Genomic DNA, 17,678 nt, shown 5'->3' with positions numbered 1-17,678 from the left:
CTGATAAAGATGAGTAACAATGGTAAAAACGTCAACTTTTGGTAAATTATCTTAATCTCATACGGGAAAAAAAAGAGAGAGAAACCCAAACTTTAGTAAAATTTATTTTGAGAAAAAAAAAATACCACATATGCCACAATTACTGGTATCCTTTCATTTAATACTTTATGTAACTTCCCTTTGCCAATAAAACAGCACTGAGTCTTCACGTATCTTACAAGGTTGGAAAATATATTTCATATTGTGAAAAGTATTATATCATGCTAACTAGATTCCAAATGGTTCTATCACTTCTATACTCTCCAGTTATTACAGAAAGATAAATTTAGACAGGCTTTTCTTACCAATGGTGTTTTAACATACAGTGCTAAAAAAACAACTACTGATTATTTATTGTCTTCTATATGCAGGGTTATCCCATTTAATGTTTGATAATCAAGTCCCTCATTTCTATATCATCAGCTGCTAAGATGGCTTTTTAAAATCTCTATCCATAAAGTAATTTCTTTTTTATTTGTAATTTATATGCATTATTGATATAATATAATTACTGTATGCACAGATACATGCAAATCTAATTTATTTGTTTTATTCATGATATTTCTAGCATACAGCAGGCAATTTTTAAAGAATTGCTTATTTTATTTAAACTGTGGGCTACACATTTCAAAATTACCTTGTACACAGTAACACCTTAGTTAACAAAGCAGATGAATTCTAGGACTTTAGTTTATTAAAAAAACACACCATAAGAGGTAAAAGAAAACTTGTTGTAATAACCCTGGTTGGGGCGGTCAAGGAAAATATGCTATCTGTCCTCTAGAACCACTCTAGGTGTACCTAATTTTACACAGCTCCTCCCATGAAACTTGACACGCTCTCATTTACCTTGTCTGCTGCCTGCACATTGATGCTACTGGTTCCGAGTTCCACCTCATTTGGGGTCAGAGTCAACACCATCCGCCTCACTTTATCTCACCTAAGAGCTGATCCATTCCAGGATCCTTAAGTAGACTTTAGCAGTAGAGATGTGTGTTTAACTCTTTCAGGGCTGATGTCGACTTTTGTCAAAAGGAGGAGTTGACGATGGTTATCAACTGTAAACTGTGACAAAACCAACTGTTATATTTTAGTTGGACTCTCATTGCCTGAAGGAATGTTAGATTCATTGGTTTGACCAAGATTTCCTACGCTTGCGTGAGCAGCTGGGCACAAACAACGGCAAAAAAGGCACGGACATCTGGCAAGAGATCAAAACGAACGCGTAAAGCAAAATACTCCACAGACAACATTTTGCGTATTATCTCTGAACTGGACTATGACTTGTCGGACTCCAATTTTAATACAAGTGAACGAAAACGAATGTGAGGTTCCGGCGTCAGCTGATTGGTCATCAGCTAATCGTGGTACTGACAATGTTCACCAGATCGAACTGCCACTTAATGATAAGATATAGAAACCAGATTGCAATGCACTGCGACCGTGACCTCTGCTGCCCCAGCCATGCAAAGACAGCCTGGCAGCAAACATTGCTTTTCAGAAACTGTTTTTTGGAAAAAATATTCAGCCCTCAAAGAGTTAAAGTGCTTGAAGGTAGCAACATTTATTTATTTCAGAAGCCTCACAGATACAGCACAAAGCTATCAGTTTACCAAAAATGTTGATGCCTACATATAGTACAAGCAAAGCAAAGCTTCTACCTAACTGCACTGCCAGGTGCTAAGGAACAATGTTAAAACAGCATGAAATAAAAAACTGCAATAAAATCTTCAATTAAGAATTCACTGTATGAGTTTATTATGCACAGGATGCCACTAAACTATAACTGCATAAAGAACCAAGTAAATTATGTATTTGAAAAATAATTTAGTTATTTGCTGTTGTCAAACTTTTAATAGGCATAAAAATGAATGCCCATTTTGATGCTGAAAAAATATATATTTTTTTAATTCAAAATTTACATGCCATGCATTTAAATGTGTACAAATTATATTCTTGTTTATTCCAATCTTCATGTACAAAATTTCAAAAGCACTACAAACCAGACCTGAAAACAAACGCAAAGCTATCAGAAGCAAGCCACCTAGTTCACCGACTCTGATCATCTGTTCTTTCTTTCTTTTGGCGATGTGTTAATTTTGGAAAAATGCATTGCAACAAATGTAATAATCATATAGTGTAGAAAAACACAGCTGAAAATATCAGAGCAAGCATGCTCATGGAAGTCGGTAGTAACATTACACTACTTACCTTAATCTAATCAGGAAAGAGGATCTAGCAGGCTACTCATAGCACATAGTTTTTCACTTATACTCAGATACAATGTACACAAGGCAGCGTTAGAGCTTTTGACTTCCTTGGCTAGCATTCCTCTTCAAGGGCCTACAAGAAAAATGAATGCAACATATTACTACATTTACAAAGTTATATTTCAAAACATGTCTCTATTTAAATGCTGAAAGAAGGAATCCATCAAGAGAGAAATATCAGCTTCAGCATACACAGAACTCTTCCACACTTTGTGTCTGCTAGGACTGTAACAAATCAAGCAGAGGAATAAAAAAATAAATCTTTAGCTCATTTATTCTCCCTCTGGCAGCTTTGAACTCTCTAGTACTACAATTACATACCATCCTGTGAAATTACTATTTGCTTATCTCCTCTAATCTCACTCATATTATTTTGTACTGTTCAGGTGTATGTTTGTAACTTTTTTTTTGTTTCCTCTTTAAATTCCACTGTAACAGGGCATAACATTAATAGCACTACAATAACTAGTGACCATTTGAATGCACTCTTGGTTGCTTTTTGTTTTTTTTTAAACATCTTGCAAGGATGCTTACCAGGAAAGATGTCAAAGTAAAATGAAGAGGAGTCTTTTTTATTTTATTAATTGGAAGACAATTCAAAATACTATACTAGAAAATAAAATCTGCTTAATATGCTTAACAGGTAGCTATGAGGAAAAAGGTGACATTAAAAAAAAATAATTTCTGATTCCCATCATGACTCATTTGTAAAGCTGATGAGTCCATTGCCCACAGGGAGAAAAAGGATAGCCACAACATATTTAGCTCTCAAAACATGCCTGGATCTGGCTTTTTAACTTGGTTCCAAATCTAAAGCCTGACCCTTTTATAAAAATGTAGTTTCACATTCACATGAGCCTCTTGGAGCTACCTAGGCATGATCAATGCAAATGTGTGCCGACAGTATTTCTTGATTTTAACACCTCATAGGCTTCAGCTTATTCAGGAAATTGCAGTCTGCTGGCAATGATCCACAACATTCTTGACTGCCCTTACACTGGCTACCAAATTTGGCCTACAATAAATTTCAAACCCTGGTTTTGCTTTACTGGGACAATGTGACATCAAAACTAGAGTAAAGTCAAATTACAGTGTAGATAACAAAGAGGTCTATATAGTCTTTCATCTGCGGTTTTCAAAAAAATAAAAATGAAACACACAACAACAACAAGAGTCCATTTGTTCATTCTCTCTAATCTAATGACTCCAACACAGATTTATTGTGGTTCATCCATTTCCTTGTTTTTTAAATATTGTTTCATTTAAGATGCATTGATATTTTATTTGTTGTGCTAGATTTGAAATAAAGCACTTGTATATATTTTAAAGATTGTGTTATCTATGGTTTTACATTTCTTACAATATATGTTAATAATTTTGTTTTCCTATGATTCCCAATGATTCAAAGCAACTAATAAATGAAAGAGAAAAAAGCAAGGATGGATGCATTATAAACTTTCAGAGATGTTATATACTGATGTTTCAAGGATTGGTCCAAACAATTTAACTTTTCTCCCATATATTTCATAAAACAGTTATTTAAAAAAAACAACTTTTAAATAATGAATTTATTCTCTTTATAGAGACCAAAAACAACAGTATAAAACAAACACATATTCATAACTATATAGTGAATTTATATTCACTGGACAATGGAGCCATTAATTTCACAGCAACACATCAAGAGGGCTGTGTCATTGCTGACAGGGACAATTCATATGGTCATTAAATTCATCCCATATAACACTTCTATGGGTGAGAAAAAGGCGGCCTGCTAAAATAGAGTGCGCTAAATCATGGTAAAAATGGAGCCTACCGATCATTTATAAAATGGCTTTATTGACAAAGCAGTTAAATGAAACATTTGAAATTTTATAACAATTTAAACAGACAATGTCTGCAAGTCACTTTAAAAATATTAACTAACCTAACAGTAATAACACTTGAAGATGGGTCACTTCGTTAGAAAAAGTGGGAAAGACAACCTTAAGAAATGTAATATCTGCTTACATTTTAGTAAACAGAGAATATAACAGAAGCATAAATACTGTCCTGAATTATGACATTAAGATAGTAAACAAAATAAAATGGCAACCAATGAATTAAACGAATTCACAAAAAAAAACCTTAAAAAGTATTACATTTCTTAAAATTATCTTTATGTGATACAATCTGAAAAAAATGCACATTTTCTTCTGTTGAAAAAAGAAACAGTTGAAGAAAAATGGAACAACATTGTGTCATATAGATTGGGGTCAGCACAGTCCCGGGTAAATTAAAAACAAACAAGCAGAAAAACTCATTTCTGTATTCCAAAAATATTGGACTTCATAAACTTAAATAGTATTTGTTTAACATACTTTATAATCTTTAACATCCATGTACAGATCCAGTGACTCTATAAATATCTGAGCTTTTTTTTTTTTTTTAAATTGTCACTCACTATTTGCTTTTGAAAAGAACACATTTTCTACTATGACTGCAGACAGATTACATTTTCTATACTGTATTTCTATGTTATTCTATATTTGCTATCTTCTTCCGGCTGCTCCCATTAGGAGTTGCTACAGCAGATCACCTATTACCATATCTTCCCTGCCTTCTGCATCTTGGTGTTACACCCATCACCTGCATGTCCTCTCTCACCACATAAATCTTCTCTTAGGATATTGGTGTAAAATTCTAATCTGCATTCTAGAAACCTTACTTAGAAAATTCTCACTAAGAAATACTAGGCTGATTTGGAAAATTGGGGCCACATGCAAAATCGTCTGCTGAAATGCTAACACACAAAATTTTCTGGGAAATTTAGAATGCAAACTGAGGAACGTATACTAACTAAGTTCACTGTCTATTGGGAACCTGAGGTAGTGTGTCAAGTGGTGTATGTGGCAACGCACTGTATCAAGTGAATGCTCCCAACCTCCTTCTGCTGTTCAGCTATAGTAACAGGGAACTCATTGTAAAAACAGCAAATGATGTGAGGGACAATTAACACAAAACACAATCTTCTTGTTTAAAATTTGTATCTTAAAATGGGTACACTTTGCTTTTTTACTTCAGAAACACAAAAATCTACTGAGATTTAATGGATTCAGAGATAACCATGCAACGTGGGTACAGGACAAGGCTGCGAAGTAATTTATAGCTGTGGTGCACTGACATGTAGGTTAGATGAATTGGCATTGCTAAATTGTGTGTGCGTGTGTGTTCACCCTGTGAAGGACTGACTCCCTGCCTACATGTTAGGACAGGCTTCAGCTTCTAAGTGCCCATGCCCTGGATAAACAAGTTAGGGAATGGCTGTGAGTATTAAAAATAAATCAATTATAATTTAAGTAAACACCATTTATTCTATTTAACTTTTTGGTTTCTGAAAGATTACGACTATGAGCATAAACAAAAACCTTTGCTTCTACTATCACCCAAGTATAGATATAGGGATTGCATACAACCAACTCCCAAATTACTTCCTTGTCGTTATTCTGAAGTTACCATTCAATGAATGTTTTTTCTTTTCTAGAACTTGATATCTTTGCTTCCTTTTCTGTTTTTTTTTCTGCCAGGGTCTTCAGTTCTATCAAGGCAATTCAACAAGTTCTAGTTTTGTTTGCTAGTGTAATATTTTTATTTTGTTAGTTTAATTTTTTGTTCTTATGTCACCTAAAGAATCAGTTACATTGATACTTGACAATTCATTCAATGAACTTTAGATTTATTACATTTATATGTTTTGTCACCATTTGGACCATTCACTCCCACTTCTTATGGCAGGACGGAGACATTACAGTATACTATTATAATGTATTTTAATAGAATATACCTAAGAAACAAATCATTCAGACTGCACATTAAACTTTTTTTTTTCTCCTTGGTGATAACAAAATTGCAGCGAATAACTTCATTTGTATAGGAGGAGTGATGATAACCACTAATACTACTTACGAATGCAGAAACGGATAATATTCTGCTCACATTTAACACAAGTATTTACATTTATTTGGATTTTCACAATGGCAAAAGGAAGAAAGAGGTTGATTTGAAGTATTTAATAAGCAAGCATTGTGATATGCGGAGTGGTGGCTCTTATGGGGGGGGGAGTGCCGGCTCTCTGGCTAAAGGATCTGGCCTGATAACTCGAAAGTTGCCAGTTCAAACCCTGGCAGTGACAGATGGAATGCTACACCGTTGGGGCCTTGAGCAAAGCCCTTAACCTGCAAATGCTCCAGGGGCACTGTACAAATAGCTCACCCTGCTCTGTGACTCCAAAATTCTCTGGACAATAAGTTGGGGTATGCGAAAAATGACAAATTCCTAATACAAGAAATTGTATATGGCAAATAAGCATTGCTGCTTACTAAAAACAAGAAATGTAAATTTTATATTCCTCTCCAAGTAATGGCCTAGTTGTGTACAGTGTATATTTCTTTTTTAATAGCTTTTATTCATTTAGAGAAATCCCAGAGAATAGCATAAAATGTACTGAGAAGACAGACTTTGTTGATTCTAAGACTGCAAGGTAGGAAGTAAGACTGAACAAGCTGAACCTTTAGGGTTTAGGCAAACACATATTAATAGTTGACATGATTGAATGTTTTAAAATAGGGAAGGAAAGGAGTACAGTACAGCAGATTATCTAAAACTGATGAAAGCTTCATAAGGGTAAATTGCTGCAGAAATGTCTTAAAGATTTTCTTCACAAACAGAACTATAGACACAATGAGTAAGTTACCAAGGTAATGTGGTAGATATCAGTACTGTTGAGAGCTCGAAAAATAAATTTGATTTTACCTTATAAAGATTGGGTGAATAGGACTGATGAGATTTTTTTGGTCTGAATAGTCTTTCTTCGTCAACATGTTTTAATTGTTCTACTGTGACCTTCAGTGAAACAGACAGCCTTCTGTCCAGTGAGATGTAAAAAAGCCTTTTCATTTTGAAATGGAAAAAAAAAAACTTTATATTACTGCTTGCCTATTTTCTCCTTTAACTAAAGAAGTCAGTTGCCATGATTTTCTTCCATTCAGCTCACAGGAGCAGAATATCTGAATTATACTTCATGCAGATGCCATTTTGAAATTCTCAAAATGCATAAACTGCTGTATTCTAAAAGAAAACAGAGAAGCACATGCTTCACACTGTGTGTGTCTCTTTCAATCTGTCACTCACAGAATGCATTTGAGAAACCTGGGTGAAATTATTTGTCAAATTTGGCTGTAGGTTCTTTGATACATGTGGCAGATCAAGCTGTGAATGAATAATTTGGCCAGAGCTGCAACGAAGCATTGCACCTGAACATGAATATAAATTATATATATATATATATATATATATATATATATATATATATATATATATATATATATATATATATATATATATATATATATATATATATATATATATATATGTATGTGTATATATATATATATATATATATATATATATATATGTATGTATGTATATATATATGTGTATATATATATATATATATATATATATATATATGTATGTGTATATATATATATATATATATATATATATATATATGTATGTGTATATATATATATATATATATATATATATATATGTATGTGTATATATATATATATACGTAATCACGTCACACTAAACTCCCCCCACGCCTTTCCAGCTCAACTCTATTACAGTCAATGGAGAAAAATACCTTCCAGTTATGACCATTAGGCGTAGAATTTCGAAATGAAACCTGCCCAACTTTTGTAAGTAAGCTGTAAGGAATGAGCCTGCCAAATTTCAGCCTTTTACCTACACGGGAAGTTGGGGGGAGAGAGAGTGTGTGTGTGAGTGTGAGTGTGAGTGAGTGCTTTGCCTTTTATTAGTATAGATGCCAAACAGGACTAAATTCACACAAGTAACTTTAGCAGGACTGAGTCACCTGTAACCATTGACAATTGTGAGTTCAAGGTTCAATGGTTAAACTGAATCAATGATTATGCTATAAAGCATGTCCTTTTCTCAAAAATGCGTTTTCAGAAAAACTCTACGAATAAGCCCCTCTTCAAGGCTTCTCCATTTAGCACCAAAGCTGGAAAAAAATAAAATGCTTACCTTTCATAAAAGGTTTGTTAAAATGACACAACTTACAAATGTTGTTTGATAAAATAATGTAATGGACAACTTCTATGATTTGATTGCATTTCTTGATCCAGTGTACATACATGTATTTACTCGTGTACCACGCGCAAACATTTTCCTGAAAATGAGCATTAGAAAATCAGGTGCGCGTCATACACAAGGAATACAGTGGGGGGTAGGTTTGTTTTTGAATCAGTTTGGTGTCGTCATTCAGCATGGATAGTAAGCGTTTACGCTACTTCACAGCGGGAGAGAAACTAAAAGTGATTTTGGAAGCAGAGAAGAAAGGAAAATCGGGCAGCAGGTCGCAAGTACGGTGTTCCAGAGTCATGTGTTCAAGATTGGCGACAGAAGAAAGAAAAACTTTTGTCATGCAACATAAACAGACGGGCATTTCGCGGAAAACGTGTCCAGTTCTCTCAAGTTGAAGTTGTACTCGCTGATTACATTCAAGACAGGCGTCAGCTTGGATATGCAGTGTACACAGAAATGATTCAGGTGAAAGCTCGTGATATAGCGAAAGAACGTGGAATACCCATCACTCAGTTCAAAGCAAGCCGTGGATGGGTTACGCACTTCATGAGAAGGAATGGCTTATCAATAAGACGCCGCACGACCATTTTGCAGTGTCTACCAGACGCATATGAAGAAAAGCTACTAGCTTTCCAAAAAAAAAAGTTATTCAATTGAGGCAGCAGAAAATGTATTTAATGGGGCAAATCGGTAATGCTGATCAAACCCCAATTTTATTTTGAGAACCCCTCAAACACTACTGTTAATACAGTCGGAGACAAGAGTGTCCCGGTACGCACGTGAGGCAGAGAGAAGTAGCGGTGTACCGTATGGGATGTCAGTAGCGGTGGGGAATCCAGTGGCGAATCAGAAGATGATGATTAAACTGGAATATTCTGGTGAGCACAATAATTTTCCACTTGCCGTTACAGTCCTTTACCGATTGTCTCTATACGGTTCTTTCTTTTCTCATTTCACAGGGCTATTTGTCATTCCCACCTTTCGCAGCATGGTGTGACAAACACTGAACGTTCTGCAGTAGGGGTACTGCTTACAGTTAGTACAATATACTGTATCATGTGCAGAAAGAATTAAATGAGACATAATTATTCTCCATTACAGTTATTCACGTCGGTGTCTTACTCCAACCTCACTCGCTTCCTATACAATCACAATGCGGGTCGTACACGGGGCAAAATATTTTTTCCCTGATTTTCTTTGTAAAAATTAGGGTGCGCGTCTTACACAACGGCGCATGGTACAGGGATAAATACGGTATTATCCCCAACCATGATCTCAAAGGCAAATATGTCATGTTGCACTGCCTGTGCTAACAAATTTGAGAACTTTCTACTTAAGAGTCAGTCTCAACACCGCATGAAATTGCCACAGAAGTACAGTATAGAGGCATTTGGCAGCTTACTACTTCTCATGTGTGCATCACCTAACTTGGTTTTCTAGCCTTAAAAATGTGCAGATGGAGTCAAACACATTTCCTAATTATAAAAAGTTTAGCTTCCTTAACTGGTAATCACAAGACTACAGTATTAAGTCCAGTACATCTGGCTCTGAGAAACAAGACACAAACTGTGGGTTTGTTACAGTGTATATAGTATGCAGTACATTCACAAAGTATCTAGACAAATTAACACAAATATTCACAAAGTATCTAGACAAATTAACACAAATTACAAGAAAACATTTCTCTTGCCCACCCCCTAAATCCCCCAACCACCCCAGGGTGTGCTACACACCAGCCACTTCACATCTCTGCAGCTCATCTCGTGAAGAGGGGTGCTGAACGTACGCTAAGGAGATGCGGTCGCTCCTGTTTTTTATTTTTTTACCTCCTCTTTGCTCAATCAGCTGCTGGTTTGCTGCTGCCGTGCTGCGTGTTCTGCATGTCACGAAGCGCTTCGAACAATTAACAGACTGTACAGCAGCTGTTCTTTTGTCTCCCTGCCTTGTATCGCGGGACGTTAAAGTGTCTCCAAGAAAATCACGTCTCGTCTACTTCCAAGATTTTTTTTTTTTTTATAATAGAGTTTTCACTCATTTTTGTAATTTTGGTTAATCTTGTCTGTAAATGTTTCACTGTTTTTTTCATTTGTGTGGTTCTCTTGTTTATCATTTAGTTATTTTTTGGTGTTTGTAAATGTTCTTTTCCTTCTTGTCTATCTCCCTTTAAATACTGAAAATGGGGAAGGAGCGTTGGGGGTTTAAGAGGTCAGAGTGGGCCTCCTAGCAGTGAAGCAGCTAATGGGACTTCTACTATAACACTATTTAAGGGATTAAAAAGGGCCCAATTATATTGCTAGGCATTAGCTTGCCACCATTAGCTTTTGTTTTTCAGTTCCCATTTTATGAGTATTGTTGACCATCTTGACTGATTAGTGGCTCGTTTTTCCACTGTTTCTGCAGATTTTGTATTGAGTTTCATTTTATGAGCTTCAAATCGTTTATGAATCTGTTATATTATACTGTTTTACTTTTCTGCCAGTCTTTTAAAGAATGAATTATTTCTCATTTATTGCAAGTAAATACATTCTAATTAAAGAATCAAGGTTTTTGTTGATTTTACCCAGGATCATATTGTTCCACTTCCTTTTTGAATGACCTTTTTCTCAATATTCAGGTCTTTTTGCATTTGTGGGACATAAATCACAACAATGGGGACCTGGACACTGAATCAAAAGCTGAACTTAGTTTCTATAACCTTTTTATTTTTTTCGAGAGTGAAATATTTTTCTTCCATTTTACTTTTTCAGATGGATACTTAACACAGCCCAACTGATTAAATAATATTACTTAGCAAATATTTTTATATATAAAAAAACAGAAAAGAACTCAAAGCAGCACACACACCATAAAAGAGGTGTTTGCAGATTAATACTATCATTTTACCTGTGCAAAAGGACCACCAGCACTTACCTCTATTCAAAACTATCACCAGCTTTATTTGGGTTAAAACACAGAAGTCATAATTAAAACCCAAGTGCTTTCATGCATTTATATCACATAATCCCTTAAATAAAAACAACATGATAGATGTAATAAAGAGTAAACCTACAAAAGATGACGATCAGAAGTGTTTCTTTCATTGACAGATACAAGACGTATTAGACAAAGGCATTGTCCTACCAGAAACAAATGAATCTTCTCTCTCTAAAAGGTACAATGAGCTTTGAAATCGTTTGGCAAAAAATGTCACTTTCTTCCTCAAAGACAATTTCAATTAAACCTACAAACAGACATCAATGAATAAATCAAGTAAGGTTTATTCTTTAAGGATGGAATCAACCTATTTAGTTTCGGAAAATGCTAAGACATACACCACAGGCAACGTGCAGGGACCTCACCTGACCCCTGTGGGAAGTGAGCAAGGGCTACCAGGCCAAGGGTAGGCTCAGCTAAGGAGATTAATCCAGAAAAACAGAAGATGATAGGGGATCAAAATAAAAAGGGTAACTTAAAGTTAAGAGTGGGGACACTGAATGTTGGGACGACGACTGGGAAAGGAAGACAGTTGGAAGATTTGCTGGATACAAGGAAAGTGGGTGTGTTGTGTGTGATGAAAATAGAATGGAAGGGGGATAAGGCAAGAGAATTTGGAGGATGCTTTAAGTTGTTGTACATTAAAGCAAATCTGCAAGTGATAAATGGTGTAGGTAGGTATAGTAGTAACCAAAGAACTAAAAAATAGTCTTATCAGTGTAAAAAGGAGGAGTGATAGGGTGGAGAGTGTCAATTTGGGCTTTGGCGAGACTGTAATAAAGATAATGTGAGCATATGCTCCATAAGTGATCTGTGAGGAAGAGCAGAAGGACATTTTGTGGGCACAAAAGGATAAAAAGCTTAGAGCTGTACAAGAGGGAGAGAAAATGATTGTTGGTGGTGATGTAAACAGTCATGTGGGAAACAGTAAAGAGAATATGTGGAGGATGGTGGGGGTAGTAGATTTTGCCATGGCATCTGATTTGGTAATAGTCAACATGTTTTTTGAAAAAGAAAGTAAATCAGCTTGTGACTTATAGTAGAGGAGAAAGGGAAAGCCAAACAGACTTTCTAATGTGTAGAAGATCTCATCTGAAAGAGGAATAATTTTAAGTTGAAATGATAAAAGTCCAAGTACAGTAATGAAGTGGTGGTGATGGACTGAAGATCATAATCAGCAGGAGAATAAAAACAGAGCAAGCAGCATCAAGGATAAAGTGATGGAGATAAACAAGGAACGACTTAAGGACAGATTTAGGGAGAATGTTTTAAATGAAGTGCAGCCATTTGAGAGTGCGTTGGAATGGAGGGTAAGGAACAAAGTTGTATTATAAGTAGGTGAAGAGGTGCTGGGTGGGATGACAGAAAGAAGCCCACGTGGGGACAGAGACATGGCGGTGGAACAGAGAGGTGAAGGATGTGATAAAGGCTAAGAAAGGTGCAAAGAAGATAGAGCACCCATCAGGGAAGGAGATAGAAAGAATATAGTCAAACAAACAAGGAGACAAATAAGGCAGTGGCAGAAGCCAAGGTACAAGCTTTGGAGGAACAAGGCTAGAAAGGATTTTAGTCAGATAAAGCAGATGAAAGATGAACAAAGTAACGGTCTTAAATTAGCATGATAGGATCAAGAATAGGCGGAAGAGGTACAGTGCTTCCTCGCTATATCACGCTTCAACTTTCGCGGCTTCACTCTATCGCGATTTTTTTCTCATACATGCTTACGTCACTACACATGCGCTTTCTGAGAACTTTTATCTAAGCCCTACGATGGCTCCTAAATGTGCTGCTTTTTCTAAGCCTTCTGACAATAAAACTAAGCGCCGGAGGAAGATGCTTACTATCCAGGAGAAGGTGAAACTCTTGGATATGATTAAAGATGGCAATACCCTACAAAAGCCTCCTTACACATATGAAAAGACAGCGCCAGCAACTGCCTATCAAGATGTTCTTCAGCCACGCACCCAGACACCCACTGCCTACTCCTAGTACTCCTTCAGCCGTAGAAGACAACAACGCACCTGCTGAAGATACTGCACCACCTCTAAAGACTCTCCTACTGAGGTCGTGCCTTCATAGGTTAGTGGTTGTGTGTAAGAACTGTGTGTGTTTGTGTGCAATTAAATGTACAGTACAAAAATCTACTATATAAAAGCTTCCGGGATTGTCCTTCCGTCCTGTAAATGCAAAGCGTAGAGGTATTCCGCTTATTACAGACTTACTACTTGTGGCTTGAGGTACGAAGTGACGCGATGTGAGCAGAGTTCTGGTGCTCTCATCGTTTCTCTTGCTTTTGTGCACAATGCGCTGGAAAAATAGACAAAATTATGTCTCTGGAAATAATTAATGTTGATGGAGTACAAATGCCTCACCGCGTAGTAAATATCAGGAGATGGTGCTTGCTTATTCTCATCTATAGCTTATTTAGTGCATGAAACTCCGTCTTTAGCGGTACAGATTCGGGCTGACATTGTACGACTTTGGACAGGCACTTGAGGGGATAAAAAAAAACTTAGGTTTTCGGGAGATGTTATGAATGGGCACTTTGATGTTCTCATTCCCTACACTTACATGCCTGATGTACACATGGAGCGCACAAAAATTGAGGATAAAAGTCGGTCGCCTTAAAAGGCGAGTGCACCTAGTAATATATTTGTAACGCCTAATGTGTGTTATTTTCTCTTATTTTGTCTAATATATTGGGTAAAACGAGTGTAATGGTGACTAAAGGGTGTTATTTCATGTCTAGAGGGCTCTAATAATGTTAAAAAACGTATTTAGGTCGGAAACAGGTTTTCTATACTCTGCGAAAATATTCGATTTATAAATAAAGAATGCTACTTCGCGAAAATTCAGTTATCACGGTAGAGTCTGGAACGGATTACCGTGATAAACGAGGGTTCACTGTACTTTGAAAACCTTCTGAATGAAGAAAATCCATGGGTAGTATTTAGACATAGAGTCCCAAATAAAGGGCTAAGATAAGGATGGAGGAAAGTAAAGGATGTGCTGGAAAAAAATAAATTTGAAAGGTAACAATTCCGGATGAAATACCAGCAGAAATGTAGAAGAGTTTAAGAGAAGAGGGAGCAGATATGTCATGGGATCTAATGCAGAAAATCCATGAACAGGAGAGAATACGAGAGGAGCGGAAAACAGTGTGAATGTACCTGTTTATAAGGAGAAGGGTGATATTCAGGATGGTGGAAGCTACAGAGTAATAAAGTTGATGTCACACACTACGAAAATTTGGGAAAGTGTTATAGAAAAAAGGGAAGACCACCATAAGAGAGGAGCAGTTTGGTTTTTACAACAGAGAAAAAACTAATGAAGTCTTTGCAATGAGACAGCTCATATAGAAGAATCAAGAAAAACAGAAAAGTTTGCATACAGTGTTTGCTGATTTGGAGAAGGCTTATGATAGAATATCATGTCAAGAGGTCTGGAGATTCATGACAGAAAAAGGAGCACCAGAGAAGTTTGTGAGGATTGTCTGGGATATATATGAGAAAGTAAGGACTCTGGTAAAAAGCAGTGTTGGGTTAACAGACAAGATCCCATTTAGAGTAGGTCTGAACCACAGATCTTCTTTAAAGTCCTTACTTCTTTGACCTAGTTATAAATGTGTCAAGTCATGAGATAAAAGACCAATTCCCCTTGCTGCTTTGTGATGACATTGTGATGTGTAGTACCAGAAAAGAGGAAGTGAAGGAGGATGTTAGAAGAAATGAGAAGGGTTTTGGAAGATAGAAAGCTGAAGGTAATTGGGAAGGATCAAGGATTTATTGTCATTCCAACATCCACACGCAGAAACGAAATTCGGTACTTGGGTCCCAGTAATTAAACAGTGCCCATGATAAACCCATAAAAAAAAAAAATCATAATAAAAAGTATCCCGTAGGTTGACCCTCCACCCCCAAAATTTGTGATAAATGTATCAGAGATAGACACAATAAAATAGAATGAAATAAAATTTATATAGTACATAAGTAAGATAACTATAACTAAAAGAAATACTATTGCAGAGAGAGAGAGAGAGAAAGAGAGAGAGAGAGATTAGGAGCACATTGCTATGTCCACCACATGACAAATCAACTCAGGATCCCAGATTAAGGCCTGTGTACAGCCATGCAATGGGTGACACCTCAGATGGAATGGAACCAGTGTTTTTTTTATGGTGGAGTGCTAATTCTGCCACTAACCCCCACATTTTTCCCTGCCTGACTGGCGAGGAGATACGGGACTGAGTTGTTTGGAGAAGATTAATTAAGCTCATTGTAACTACATAGAAGTACTAAAAGATGAAGTGGAAGAAGATATTCCAAAATTATCGGATATAAATGAAACACTAAAAAGTAGGCTTTCAACAAAAGTGCAAAGTAATTAGAACTAATTCATTTTAAAACAAATCTATATCCTCCAAAGGATAACTTACAAGATAAAAAATACCTCATGACTTGAAGCAACCTAAATTCAGCAACACATAGTTTAAGAAACACTACTATGTAGAAATATATCACCAACATAAACTATCCAGAACTAAGCCAAAACTTTTTCACAGGGTTATTTATAAGAATGATTTATTCTAGTAATATACAGTCAATTAACAGAATGCACATTATTATTTTTTTAAAAGGGAATTCAAGTGTCATGTTTATTGGTCTGCTGAAAGACAAAAGACGACAATGGTTCTGAAGTGTGCTTCATTTTATGAATGCAAAGTCCACGTAATTGGAGAATGCAGGATTAAGTGGGAATTTTAGTATAATAATCCCTGTCTTATCCATTAAATAATTGCAAATATTAAGATTTTAGGGAGATTTTATGCTGTACTCTTGTGCTTTAAGAGGCAAATCTGTAATATGGTGACATTTTGCCCTTATTTCGAACTCTGTCTACAAGGTGATTTTTTTGTTTTTATGAACTTGCACACGTAAAAGATCTAATAAATCAATTAATCTGAATTTTGTCAAGAACAATCAAAGAAATACTAAACTAACAAAAAACCACTATACACAATGTTCATTTGGACAAACTTGTAAAAAACACAAGACATCATTTTCAGAAATCTGAAAATCTCAGGTTGCCCAATCCATTTTAATTAAATGCATTTGATCATACTGAACCAAGTACAAACTTGTGAATCCCCGTAGGAAGCCAAAAAAAAAAAAGTTATAGCTGACAAATTCCTTCAATGTCAGAAGAACTGGCACTTCTCAAAAGCTACAGCAGAACAAGAATCCCAGCTATAAATAAGTAAATTAATTATGTTATGCATATGATGATGCCACTTTTTAGTTTTCATATATTCACTGGGAACATTACTGATTGCTATTATGTTCCAATGCAACAAATGTGACTGCCAGGTGAAGACTATTTCAACATTCTTTGTTTATTATGAGCTTTGCAATTGTTTAAAAATAAACACACATGTAATTAAAGTTTTCAATTTAATCATACAAATTTACAAAGGATTTTAAACTGACTGCTATCAACATATTTTAATAGATTTTCACCTCATATGATGCCAGATGACAGCTCAAGTCACTGGAAAGCAAGCCTTTCAATAAACGGTAAACAAACTTCAGGGCTGAATGCCGGAGTTAAACATTTATACTGTGTAACTGGATACCAAGTGATTTTTTTTATTCTTGTAAAACACACAGACATATGTACGCTTACACATATACATATCAGTGTTGTCTGCGTGTGTCTAACATGCATTTACCATGTTAAAGTCCAAACAGAAATTCAATATGCCTCTCCATTAAAGAGTGAGACTGCATAATATTAAAAGCAGACGAAAAACCAGAAAATTGCAATCTGGCATGAGTTTTGCAATCTTCCAAGTACAAATACAGCATATGCAGAAGTGAAGCTTTGGCATCCTCCACCCCCTTCTTTGCTTGGTATGCAAATTGGTAGAAGTCTAATTAAGCAGCTCTGTCTTAATCCTCTGCTCAAAGTATTTCATAATCACAAATGTTAAGGCAACAAGTATGAAATCATTTTGGGTTTGCAGGTTGTGAAGCTTTGGTCTAGAGTCTTTGCACCTCCTGTAAATCCACGTACATTTGAAATGCATACAACATCAATCAGAGGTGTTCAACATAATGCAGAAGATGATGTCCATTTCTTCAGCCTGGTCCCAAATCTCCTCTAACTTTTTCAGGACAATCTCTCTATGCTATTCATGCATTCCTCGGCCAGTAAACATTTGCAATCTATAGCTGTCATCTTTATACA

At 35.9% G+C, this 17,678-nt stretch overlaps 1 protein-coding gene across 1 annotated transcript in view; it reads right to left on the bottom strand.

Annotated features, from left to right (window-relative positions):
• The window catches only part of LOC120541503 (D-glucuronyl C5-epimerase-like), a 68,198-nt gene that overhangs the window by 19,972 nt on the left and 30,548 nt on the right, over window positions 1-17,678 (bottom strand). Inside the window, exon 2 of the mRNA XM_039773207.1 lies at window positions 2,251-2,382. The gene's annotated coding sequence lies outside the window, so the exon portion shown is untranslated. The remainder of the gene's footprint in view (window positions 1-2,250; window positions 2,383-17,678) is intronic.

Source organism: Polypterus senegalus, chromosome 12 (assembly GCF_016835505.1).
Source record: "Polypterus senegalus isolate Bchr_013 chromosome 12, ASM1683550v1, whole genome shotgun sequence".
NCBI classification, from domain to species: domain Eukaryota; kingdom Metazoa; phylum Chordata; class Cladistia; order Polypteriformes; family Polypteridae; genus Polypterus; species Polypterus senegalus.
Note: the sequence above shows the minus strand (reverse complement) of the source record. Positions and strands in the feature narration are given on the sequence as shown.